This window comes from Hyla sarda, chromosome 3 (genome assembly GCF_029499605.1).
Source record: "Hyla sarda isolate aHylSar1 chromosome 3, aHylSar1.hap1, whole genome shotgun sequence".
NCBI lineage: Eukaryota > Metazoa > Chordata > Amphibia > Anura > Hylidae > Hyla > Hyla sarda.
Genome location: NC_079191.1, coordinates 22,357,019 through 22,370,646, shown reverse-complemented (window position 1 = coordinate 22,370,646; position 13,628 = coordinate 22,357,019). Strand labels below are relative to the sequence as shown.

Below are 13,628 nucleotides of genomic sequence, written 5' to 3'. Positions count from 1 at the left end.
TTCCGGACAAGAAGCTTACACTGCTTCGCAAGGAAATAAGGTCCCTGCTCAGGAAGGATATGGTTCCATTGCGGGCGGTGGCCCGCATAGTGAGCCTATTGTCAGCCTCCATTCAGGCAATTCTACCAGCGCCTCTGCACTACAGGGCGCTTCAACATCTAAAGACCGAGAGACTATCCGAAGGTCTGACATATGCGGACAAGGTTCCCCTGTCTCGGGAAGCCCGCGACTAACTGATGTGGTGGCTCCGCCTAGTCCAGGATTGGAATGGCAGGACAATATTCAACTCCAAACAGGATCTGATTGTGGAGTCGGACGCCAGCCTGCATGGTTGGGGAGCCCGGTGCAGCTCGTCTTCCACGGGAGGCAACTGCCTGGAACTTCTGGTGGGCTCCTTTTTCGGTCAAAAGTTTTGCTTCCCACAGGTCGGATTGTTGCATCCTGCTTTGCATGGACAACATCTCCGCCGTACGGTACATCCACCGTTTTGGTGGCACGAGATCCAGAATGTTGGCGGACATCGCAAAGGATTTCTGGCTCTTCTGTCTTCAGAAGAACATCATTCTGGTAGCGGAATACCTTCCGGGAATCTCCAATGCCATTGCAGATTGGAATTCCAGACATCTGACGGACAGCAGCGATTGGACCCTACATCCATCGGTCTTCCCGATGATTTGGGACCTTTGGGGTCCTATGACTCTGGACCTGTTCGCGTCCCGACTCAATCGGAAACTACCTCGTTTCTTCAGTTGGAATCCGGACCCGGAGGCATCGGCCGTGGATGCGTTCCTACAACAGTGGCCTCTGGGAACACTATATGCGTTTCCTCCTTTTGCCATGATACCCAGGGTATTGTGGCAAACAGGGTCTCAAGCATCCACTTTGGTGTTGGTCACCCCCTGGTGGCCCACTCAATCTTGGTTTCCCCAACTACTGGGGATGACCATAGATTATCCTCGAATCTGTCCCCTCTTCCCGTCGCTCCTAAAGAATCCGATGGAGGAGTTTCATCCACTGGTCTTGTCTGGTCAATTACGATTGGTAGCTTGGCTGATTTCCGGTTGTCGGAATACAGTGATGACATTTCACAATCAGCTAGAGATCTCATGTGAGATGCATGGGCCCCAGGTACCAGATCGGCTTATCGATCTGCCTAGATTATGGGTTCATTGGTGCTCAGAACGGCAGATGGATCCCATTCAGGCCCCTGTGTCCGGAGTTTTAAATTTTTTATCGGCGGCTTTCGACGACGGGAAGGCTTATCGGACCATTAACGTTTATAGGTCTGCCATTTCCGCCCGTCATGACCTGGTGGAGGGGGTGTCGCTGGGTCGACATCCGTTGGTCTGTCGGCTTCTCAGAGGCATTAGGTTTCACCGTCCTCCTGCCCCTAGGTATCAGTCCACCTGGGATGTGTCTTTAATTTTTCGTATGTTCTCCTCATGGGAGGACAAAGAGGATTTACCTCTTAGACTCCTGTCTTTCAAGTTAACTATGCTATTATGTTTGATATCCATCAAACGCGTGTCAGATGTTAGGGCCTTAGAAGTGTCGCAGAGACAGTTTACTCCTCAGGGTGTTATCTTCTCCGTGTCTCGACGGACGAAAACAGATTTGCAAATGGTGTTTTATCCAAGTTTTTTGACTCATCCTAAATTGTGTGTAGTTCGCTGTCTGAAAGCTTATGAGCTCCGGACGGCGCCTTTGCGTACTGGGAGTTTCTCTCAACTTCTTATATTGTTTTGTTCTCCGCACCTTCCAGTGTCTTCTCCAACGTAGTCGCGTTGGATTAGACAGACGATGACATTGGCCGGGATTGATGTCTCGATATTTAAAGCTCATTCTTCTAGAGATGCCATGGCTACCAAGGTGGCTCAGGTGGGTGGCTCCCTGTTCGACATTATGAAGGCGACGGATTGGTCTTTGGAAAACACGTTTCGCACGTTTTACTTTAGACCATAGAATCATGTCTCCATGATGGTGTTATAGTTTTTAGGTACTGTATGATATTGTGTACTTTGAACCTGCACTTGATACGAGCCTCCTGTCTGTCATAAAATTTAGGATTTTCCTAGTTTTAATGACGGAAAATATAGATTTTATGAAGACAGGAGGCGAGTATCAACCCTCCCTGGTTCCCACCCAGTTATGGTTGTTCTTTTTCTTTCTAGGTTACTGAAGATGACTCCTGGGCAATTGCAGCAGCCTGAGTTGGTTCGAGTTACAGATCTCCCTAGTGGTTTTAGGTTCGGATATGGATTCCTGTATCCAGTTCGTTTCTGGAGTTGGATCAAGTTCTGATATTTCGTTCTTGGTCGAATTTTGCCGTTGGATTCGTGTTGACGGTTCATTGATGGATGGCCTTCTCCTGGAGTGCAGTTGGTTCTGGTGTTAGGATGGCATAAAGAAAGAGGAGGAGGTGGAGTCGTTTTCAGTTAATTTGGGGCCTGTCGGGACAGGATTGGCTGGAGTTCAAAGGGGGTGTATATGGTTGGTAAGGTGACCTGCACCCTCATTTTTTCTTTGTTATTACATTTACATTGCATTCTTTCTGCTATTGAGCTTAAATAAAGAAGGATAATGCACTTGATACTCGCCTCCTGTCTTTATAAAACCTATATTTTCCATCATAAAAACTAGGAAAATCCTAAATTTCTTCGGGCTGTGTTCAAATGTTATTTCCCATCTTCATTTTTTGCACGCTCTTACTGCATTTTTGGATGTTTCTGCTGCGATTCTCCAATATTGCAGTAAAAATGACATATTATTAAAAAAAACCCTGTTTATGCACAAAAATTAGCGACTTTCGGGCATCTGCTTTGTTTGTGCGTCTTAAAAAATTTTCCCTCAATGTGTCAAATTTTTAGACATTTGTTCTGGCAATTGGAATAGTTTTTGAGCTTTAATATGTATCTAAGTATTTATTTAGTTATTTATTTATGTATGTATGTATTTATTTATTTGTTTATGTATGTATTTAAATATGTATTTATTTATTTGTTTATATATTTATTTATTTATTCATGTATGTATTTATATATTTGTTTTATATGTTTAATATTGCTACAGTAAATATTCATTTGCAGTTTGCAACCCCAGTTGTTGTTTTTTTGACCATCAAAGGCTCAAACAATGTACCAATAAAAAAGTATGTTTTTTTAGATCAAAACAGTTTTTCCATTGAACATATTAGTAATTAATTACAATTTTTTTGTGCACATAGCCTAATGCACATTGGTATTACCCATTCCCTTCTTATTTTTGGCCTTACTGCACGTGATCACTGCATGACTATCAATATAACAATTCCAGTACAACATTTTTTAAGAAGAGGCCATGCTATGGCGGATATCGCAGTCATTCATTACGCCGTTCTTCAGTGTCACAGCTCATTACCCTCCTGATTTCAATTACAATTTGGATTGTACAAAACCCATTTTTTTGCTAACAAGGCAGAACATTCATTTGGCTGTTTTCACATCCAATAGTCAGATACATTAAAGAAATAATTATTAGTGGAGAGACATGATCATTAAAGATCTGTCATGCGAGTACGTAGAGGCGGCATCTGAGAAAAGAGGGACATAAGGGGACTTTAGTAATTAAGTGTCTTTACTAATTAAAGGGGTACTCCGCCCCTAGACATTTTATCCCCTATCCAAAGGATAGGGAATAAGATGTCTGATCATGGGGGTCCCGCTGCTGGGGCATCTCCCTAATCCCCCTGCTGCACCCGGCGTTCGTTTGGAGCATCGGATGCAGCACCAGAGGCTCATGATGTCGTGGCCACGCCCCCTCAATGCAAATCTATGGGAGGGGGCGTGATGGCCGTCAAGCCCCCTCCCATAGACTTGCATTGAGGGGGCGTGGCCATGACATCACGAGGGGCATGGGCATGACATCACTAGCCTCTGGCCCCTTCATCGCTAGTCATCCGGCATGGAGTGAAGTTTGCTCTGTGCACCGGATGACTGGGGTGCCGCAGCCAAGATAATAGGGGTCCCCAGCAGTGGGACCCCCTTGATCAGACATCTTATAGGATGTCTGGGGGCCTTTAAGTACTTGTTTTTGGGAACTGGCTACTTCCTGTTTCTGTGGCCTCCCTCAGACTTCAATCCCCAGGATTCTTTGTTTCAAGGTGGGAGGTGACTTATTTTCCTCCCGCACATAGATTGCCCCACCCATTACAGCACAGCACAAACTGAAACACAAGCTTTGGATCTGTATGATGATGAATGCACGCACATGAGCACCTTCGCCGGCTAAATTTACATATTCATTGTCTGCGCCTCCACATCCTAGTGAAGTGAAGTCACAAACAATAAATATGGAAATTGAGCCGGAGAAGTCCCATCTCCTGCGCGCAACTCACTGAATTTAGCAGAAGATATTCTGGGGGACATATTTTAGGACCTACTGGACATATTTAAAGGGGTACTCCGTTGGAAAACATTTTTTTTTTTAAATCAACTGGTGCCAGAAAGTTAAACAGATTTGTAAATTACTTCTATTTAAAAATCTTAATCCTTCCAGTACTTATCATCTGCTGTATGCTCCAGAGAGTGTTATTTTATTTTTAATTTCTTTTCTGTCTGACCACAGTGCTCTCTGCTGACGCCTCTGTCTGTCTCAGGAATTGTCCAGAACAGGAGAGATTTACTATGGGGATTTGCTTCTGCTCTGGACAGTTCCTGACATGGACAGAGGTGTCAGCAGAGAGCACTGTGGTCAGACAGAAAGAAAATTCAAAAGAAAATAACTTCCTCTGTTTTCTTAAGCAGCTAATAAGTACTGGAAGGATTACGTTTTTTTTTATACACTGGTATGTACACAAGGGACAGCTGCCTTGAGCTTTATGGGTGGTAATCAATGAAAGGGAAGTCCTGACTTACCATTCAGGTAAAGCATGTATTATCTGCAGCAGGCAGACTGACTTAGCTTGCAGGTCCTGCACATAGCACATGCTAAGCTCCGACTTCCTGCATTCAGTCCTGATATAAGCATATTTCTATTAACAACAAGTAGTGGAAAGCAGGTTGCAGAGAAGTGAGACTCTCATCAGTACAGGCCATGGAGATGACTGGCCTTACAAATTTTACAATCGAAGTGACAAAAAAATGACAGCACCCCGATGGACCTCATTATAAGTCAATGGTGCATATCAGGTGATGTTGGGATCTGTTATACAGGTGGAGCTTTTGTTTTATTTTAACTCATTTTGTAAGCTTCTCCCATATACTACTAGACCCCCATACTGCCCCCATATAGTAGTAGGCCCTCATACTGACCCCATATAGTAGTAGGTCCCCATACCTACCCTATATAGTAGTAGGCCCCCATACTGACCCCATATAGTAGTAGGTCCCCATACCGATCCTATATAATAGTAGGCCCCCATATATAGTAGTAGGCCCCCATACTGCCCCCGATATAGTAATAGGCCCCCATACTGACCCCATATAGAAGTAGGAACTGTTCATCTTTCATACTCAATGTCACCTTTGTTTCAAATATGAGCAGAATTTATATGAACGATCTCTCTTTTTCTATTAGCACAGTATATAGATAGACCTGTTCTTTAGATATCACTGAATTGAGATGCTATTTGAATGCATATGATTCAATTCAATTTAATAAAGTATTGTCTGTGGATTGTCTGTGGAATTCTACTGCATTCCCTAAAGTGGAATTTCAGTTAAAGTGTCAGTAATTATAACTTCCCAATTGGTGTGGTCCCACTGTGCTTCCGAACCACCATTTTGCTTTTGGCACACTCAAATGGGTGGGTCTAAGTATCCTCTAGGTTTTCACCCTTCCATAGACTTCGACTGTTAGAAGGTACCAGGTCACTTCCCAAGGATTGTCGCTATATGGGTAGTATCTGGCCAGGCAGGCCAGAAGGACATAGGGCCAGGCACCTGAAAATAGACACATGTAGGACTTGTGCAGGTGTTGGTAATAGGCCTACAGCCAGGTAGTTTAGTCAGGTCCAGGTGAAAGTCAGGTTCAGAGTCATGGCAAGTAGCATAAGCTCAGAATCTGGGTCGAGCACAGGAGGGTCAACGTAGTACACAAGGGTCAAAGAGGGTCAACATCAGGGAACAGGCACTGGATAGTAGCTCAGGAACACTCACCCACACAATGGAAAACCACACTATTGCTCAGGCACAGCTGAGTGGGTGTAGCAGCTTTAACTAGGAAGAGCCAGGCAGAAATAGGTGAAGAAGTGTGCATACTGGTCCATTAGTTTTCAGTAAGAATACATGTGTGCACCTTATTTGCCAGACCAGGTACTGCAGCCATGGTGGAGGAAGCGGGATGGGAGTAGAAAGGCCGGGCCGGGTGGCAAGGATGGAAAGCATCAACTAAGATCACACACCACTTGGGGGCCAACCACTGGAATGATGCCTCGGATCCACTTCCTGTCTCCTATTTGGCTTATGCTGTAGCTCTGACTGTTCTGATTGGCTTCCCTGCCTAAGCACAAGCCCTACAGAAGCTTCAGCAGAAAGTTAATGTAAGTAGGTCTAATTTCCAGGATTATCAGGTAACTAACGGTCATATACTAAGCCACATGAAGCTCAGTGATGGGGATCCAGAAGTCTCTGCTGCACCTGTATGGATGAGTAATGGAATTTTTCTCTAATGATTATACAGGATCGGCGTAGATGAAGGAAAAGATCAAATCTAGCGAGTTATTATTTCCCATCAGCTATAATAGTTCTCTTTTTTTCTTTTTTTTTGGGCACATCTGCCGCACCAGTTTTTAGAAGCAATTTAAATGTGACAGATCATTATCCATCATCATAATTCAAAAGTTTCAAAATATTAGAATTTCTATACAGTTTGGCTTTCTCTCATTTGTATCTGTCCCCTACAGCGCGGTTATAAAAATCACACAGTCCGATGTGCATGAACATGGAAGTGGAAAATGAGAGCGGGCACGGAACATCTTGGCTTGTTAAAGAAACAGGTGATGACAGTTTTATTACATGCCCCATAGTGATCTGTGCGTCTGCTTCTCCGGGCCTCGCCATTAGCTTTGCTCAATTATATTGTGTATTCATGTATATGAAATGAAAACAGAAAACGAAATAGTAAGACAAGTGCAGACAATGTGTATTAGGTATGACTAGGTAAAACATAATCATGAAACCTGCAGAAATAGACTTTATGGCTCAGTCTCCTCAAAGGCAAAGTCAAGGTTTTTCGTATGTTAATTGGGAACGGTAGCGGCGCCATAGGCATTAGATAAATGGAGGCCGTGTATGCAAATTTCTATGAGCTCTGCTAAAACATATCAGGTCTTTGCCATTTCCTTCAAAAGCATATGATTCTTTCTTCATGTCATCGTAAGGAGTCCAGCAGCAGCTTGACTACAGTTACATTTACTGTTAACTAAAAGTCCTTTTCCATGTCAGTCGTGCCCTGTGTTTTCCCATTGACTACATATTCCCAGCCTGAATGTTTTGTCCCCACGTGCATAAGCTTCCATTAATCTGTGTAACTTCATCTGCTACTTCCAAGCCAATCCTCCAACCTATCCAGATCTATTTGTAACAGTGCACTGTCCTCTATTATTTTATCTACTATACACAGTGTACTGTCCTATATTGTGTTATCTACTATAATTTTTGCAATGCTGTTACGCCTAGCGCTCCGGGTCCCCGCTCCTCCCCGGAGCGCTCACGGCGTCTTTCTCCCTGCAGCGCCCCGGTCAGTCCCGCTGACCGGGAGCGCTGTACTGTCATGGCCGTCGGGGATGCGATTCGCACAGCGGGACGCGCCCGCTCGCGAGTCGCATCCCAGGTCACTTACCCGTCCCGGTCCCCTGCTGTCTTGTGCTGGCGCGCGCGGCTCCGCTCTCTAGGGCGCGCGCGCGCCAGCTCTCTGAGACTTAAAGGGCCAGTGCACCAATGATTGGTGCCTGGCCCAATTAGCTTAATTGGCTTCCATCGGCTCCCTGGCTATATCTGATCTCCTCCCTTGCACTCCCTTGCCGGATCTTGTTGCCTTGTGCCAGTGAAAGCGTTTAGTGTGTCCAAAGCCTGTGTTACCTGAACTTCTGCTATCCATCCTGACTACGAACCTTGCCGCCTGCCCCCGACCTTCTGCTACGTCTGACCTTGCCTCTGCCTAGTCCTTCTGTCCCACGCCTTCTCAGCAGTCAGCGAGGTTGAGCCGTTGCTAGTGGATACGACCTGGTTGCTACTGCCGCAGCAAGACCATCCCGCTTTGCGGCGGGCTCTGGTGAAAACCAGTAGCCTCTTAGAACCGGTCCACTAGCACGGTCCACGCCAATCCCTCGCTGACACAGCGGATCCACAACCTGGAAGCCGAATCGTGACAAATGCCCTCTATTGGGTTATCTACTATACATAATGCACTGTCCTCTATTGTGTTATCTACTATACACAGTGCTCTGTCCTTTATTGTATTATCTACTTTACACAGTGCACTATTCTCTATTGTGTAATCTACTTCATACAGTGTACTGCGTCTATTGTGTTATCTACTATACATAGTGCACTGCCCTCTGTTGTGCACTCTACCTTATACAGTGCAGTGTTGTCTATTGTGTTATCTACTTTACACAGTGCACTGCCCTCTATTGTGTTAGCTACTATACACAGTGCAGTCCTTTATTGTATTATCTACTGTGCACAGTGTTCTGTCCTCTATTTTGTTATCTACTATACACAATACACTGTCCTCTATTGTGTTATCTACTCTACAAAGTGCACTCTCCTCTATTGTGTTATATACTTTATAGAGTGCGCTGTCCACTATCGTATTAACTTCTATACACAATGCATTTTCCTCTATTGTGTTATCTACTTTACATAACTTAGTATCATCTGCAAAGATTGATACATTACTATACATTCCCTCTACATGGTCCTTAATAAATACATTTTAAAAAAAGTATAGGACCCATTACTGCCCCCTGTGGTCCCCCTGGTATCAGTCACCCATTCAGAGTATGTACCATTAATATCCACCCTCTATTTCCTATCACTGAGCCATTTACTTACCCACTTACACACATTTTCCCCCAGCCAAAGCATTTTAATTTTAATGTACCTAGCTTTTATGTGGCACTGTATCAAATGCTTCAGAAAAATCAAGAAACATGATATCCAGCTTATTACCCAGGCCCAGTCCCCTGCTGGTCCCCCACAGCTCCCGTTTGGCTCTGTCTGGCCCCAAGATCTTCTGTCCTCTCCCTGCTACTGGGATGCATACTCTTTGCAGGACCAGTCGGCATAGCTTATAGCCAAGTGGCCAAAAATGGGCATGGAGATGCGAAGACATGATGGAAGTTAGATATTTATTTTCCAATTTAAAACTAAACTTCACTTCTGGCTAACATTTTACAATATTTAACATAATAAAAAACTGGTTTAAAATTTTGAATAAAGGTTAAAATCATGCCTTGTACTTAAAGGGGTACTCCACTGCCCCAGTGTTCGGAAGTATCTGGTGACGTCAAACCACGCCCCCTCAATGTAAGTCTATGGTAGGGGGCGTAGCGGCAGCATTGCCACTGCATTGAGGGGGAGTGGCGTCACGACCCCCCGCAGCCCGCACCAAGCGTTTGGAACAAAATGTTCCGAAAGCTGGGGCAGTGGAGTACCCCTTTAATGCTAATGTCTGACATAACTTTTCAAAAGAATAATGGGAACTTCTGTTAGTGCTGCTCGTACCCCAAAAGTTAGTTGTCAAACTTAGTTGGTGGCAGAAGTATTATAAGGTTTGCTTGAAGGTAAAGTGTGTATTTAAAGTGCCGGATGCCTAAGTAATTGTATTTTCTACATTGCATTTGTGTTTTTTGTATTTTTCTTGTATAACATGCATACATTAGGTTCTCCAGAGTACAAGGGGTTAGCCATTGCATTTGCAAAGTGTATTTCTCTGTAAAGAGAGCAAAATCTAATCCAAACTTTACTCCCCTAGCCTGGGAAGAGGTGGTTCCAGTTTTCTCTTTAGTAAAGAATCCAGTCCTGGCCTTGGTCAGGAGGGCACATGTTGCTCTGCAACTCTTATCACTTTCCTAAAGACAATGCAATAGTGAATGTAGGTAGCCAAAGTTGTCTATACTGGATATGTTTTGCCTTGGGTCATTGTCCAGTGCCTCACCTGTTAAAGAGTACTGGCCACCTAATAAACTGTTCCAAACTAACTCAGGCTATGTTCCCAAACTACTCCTAACAAAATTCAGAGCTTTAAAAAGCTGTGTATCTTACCTTTATTCTTGCCCACATAGTGAAATCTCCCAGCAGAAGCCTGCTGGGGGACCACTTTTGCCCTCACATCATTGCAGTGCTGTGATGAATAGAAGACCTCAGGCTCTGTGCATTTTTCAGTCTGTGTATCTTTCAGTGAGGCTCTGTGCAGGTGTCAATCAAGCTCAGTGCAGAGAAACACTTCCTGAGTTTGGTCTCCTGCCATTACAATCAGGAGACCAAAATCTGAGATTTTGACCAGACAAAAGTGTTCTGGCCAAGAAGGGAGACCCCTGGTGGCCAGAAGTATACAGCCGAAAAACTAACATAAAAAGTGTTTCTTTTTTTAACGGAAGCCAATTACAAAAGTTATTTATTTGGCATAAGGAATCAAATATTAAAAATCATGTTTAATTACAGTGCCCATTTAAGGCTGGTAAACTTCTTTTCAATGCGATTCTCAGAGTGTCATGTCTTAGTTTCCCATAAGAAGTAAGTGGAGTGAAGTTCTCCAGTTTTTCCAGCCATAATTCACCCCCATGATAATCTTTAGTTAGTTAACTTAAAGGGGATATCCAGGAATAGAAAAACCCAGTGGGGGAGATTTATTAAAAACTGTGTAGACAAAGAGTGGTGCAGTTTCCCACGGCAACCAATCGGATTACTTCTTTCATTTTTAAAGAGACCTGTGAAAAATGTAAGAAGCAATCTGATTGGTTGCCACTGGCAACTGAACCACTCTTTCTCTACGCAGGTTTTGTTAAATCTCCCCCAGTTTCTTTTTTTTATTGCACAACGTACAGCTCATTCCAACACTTTTCCATGGCTGGAAAAACTGGAGAACTTCACTCCACTTACTTCTTATGGGAAACTAAGACATGACACTCTAAGAATAGCATCCATGAGAAGTTCCCCAATCCTCACAGGTGAGGCACTGGACAATGACCTGAGGCAAAAAGTATCCAGTATAGACAACACAAAGCCCTTGTTCAGTACTATGTTCACTTTAAAGGGGTTATCCCGGAATAGAAAAACAGCTAATTTCTTTAAAAAGAACAAAGACATCTGTCTCCAGGGTGGGTGTGGTTAAGCAGCTCAGTTCCATTGAAGTTAATGGAGTCAAGTTGTAATACCACACAACTTTCTCTTCCTGGATAAGCCTTTAAAGGGAACCAATCATCAGATTTTACCCTATATAGGGTAAAATCTTTATCCTCACCATCCCCGGGGGGCGTTCCTGCCTGCGGGGATGATGAGGATATGAACTTATAAGATGCTTGCTGCCGTCCCCGTAAGTAGTCCCCTGGGCGGGGAGCTCCTCTCACCTACTCCCGTGTCTTCAGCTGGCAGTGTCGCCCCCTCTGGTTGATTTACGGGCCGCGTCACCGCTCATCTCTGTCTGTTCAGTGAGCAGAGCAATAATGCAGCCTGTCAATTAAGCGGAGGCGGCGTCGCTGCTGGCCGAAGACACGGGACTAGGTGAAAGGAGCACCCAGCCTGGGGACTACTTACGGGGACATCGGGGAGCATCTTATAAGTTCATATCTTCACCATCCCTGGGGACAGAAGCCTTATATAGGGTAAAATCTGATGATTGGTTCCCTTTAACTCCTACAATGAAATGTGAGCTTTGCCCCAGAAAGGCTCCTTAGTTTTGGCTCCAAGAATAGTTTGAAGAAAGATTGTCAGAAGCAGCACCAACTGAACATTATCATAGTCAATAATGAAACTGAGGGTTGTCAGTAGCAGCATGGTCAGGATGTGACAGGCCAGATATCGAGGAAGGAGCATAGTCAGGAACCGAGCCCATCAGCAGAGCAGGGAAAGAGCAGCGTGAAATCTGGATAAGTAACGGGCACCTGGGTGGACCAAAGCCCCAGCAGTGAACTCAGCATGGAGAACAGAATGTATTTCATAATTCTATATTCCCTGTAATGGAGACATCAGACATACAATAGACATCCATTGGTGCCATGTACAGTTGTACAGGTGCCATGTAGTCGAGTCTATGGTGTACAGGAGCTTCATCTTATGAATTTGTATTCCATCATGAATTATAGATGTTTGCCTATTTTATTAAAAGATATGTATTTCTGTATATTTTTGGTAGGAGTTTTATCTTGCAGTTTCCAGTCTAATATGGGTTGAATGCTGCCAAATATTGTGCACCACCAAAACAATCCTGATCCAAAGCCTGTACTCCATAGACCTCTAAAGGTGTCCAGTGGTATCTGAACCAAGACTTCAACAGCGGATCCTCTAAGTCCTTGAAGGTGTGAGATGCAGCCTCCATGGATGGGACTTGTTTCTCCAGCACATCCCACAGATGATCGATGGGTTGAGATCTGGAGAATTAGGAGTCACCTTCTTGATCTCTTTGTCCTGTTCCTCATTCCTGAACAATGTCTGCAGTCCAAACAGGGCATTATCCTGCTGAAAGAGGCTACTGCCATTAGGGATCTTGTGTCCATGAAGGGGGGACTTGGTCTAAACAATGTTTAGGTAGGTGGTGCATGTCACAGTAACATCCACATGATGCCAGGACACCAACTGTTAGTTGTGAGGTGCGGCCTCCATGGATAGAACTTGTTTCTCCAGCACATCCCACAGATGATAGATCGGATTGAGATCTGGGGAATCCTGTCTACAGTGTGGCCAGGGACATTATCCTGCTAAAAGAGGCCACTGTCATTAGGGTTTCCGCATCCATAAAGTTTGAGGGGGGAGGCTTGATCTAAACAATGTTTGGGTAGGTGGTATGTGTCCCATTAACCTCCACATGATGCCACGACCCAAGGTTTTCAAGAGATCATTGTCCAACACACTGCCCCTGCTGGTTGCTTGTCTTCTTCCCATAGTGCCATCTCTTTTCCAGGTGAGGGACACATACTGAGCCGATCGTCCATGTGATGTTTAGTGTTAGGTAAGGGACCCACTCTGATTAGGTGGCCTTGACGTGGCAAGTGGGCTTGTACTTTTTGATCAAAATGTATACTAACAACCTGTTAGTTTTTGAAATTATGCTGAGAAGCAAGAAGGTCAAAATACATATGGTGGATGTGCGACTATGTTTCTCAATTTTTTTGTACATTTGTAGTCTCTCCCCTCTATCATAACCAGTACTCCACTCCACCCATTCAGCCCAGGAGTTTTTAATTAGCAGGAGACTGCATATAGGTTTCCTCCTAGAATTATCCCAGCCCTCTGGCAGGGAGCACATGGTAGGTTTTCACACTGGTGTGGTGCTCGGTGGCGGCCATTGTTGCTGTGATGGTTTGTCTGTGGGGTGGTGTGGCCTGGAGCTGGGGGCTTCCTCGGGCAGCAGTGGAGCTTCCTGGCCCCTGGGTCATTCCCCCTGTGGGCTTGGTCACCGCCCGGTGCTACGCCAGTGTTAGGTTAGGG

The 13,628-nt window shown here is 44.6% G+C and overlaps 1 long non-coding RNA gene across 1 annotated transcript in view; it reads left to right on the top strand.

Annotated features, from left to right (window-relative positions):
* The window catches only part of LOC130360511 (uncharacterized), a 35,125-nt gene extending 21,841 nt beyond the window's left edge, over positions 1 to 13,284 (top strand). Inside the window, exons 2-3 of the long non-coding RNA XR_008890688.1 lie at positions 6,881 to 6,973; positions 12,337 to 13,284. This is a non-coding gene — a long non-coding RNA (uncharacterized LOC130360511). The remainder of the gene's footprint in view (positions 1 to 6,880; positions 6,974 to 12,336) is intronic.
* Positions 13,285 to 13,628: the final 344 nt, after the last annotated feature.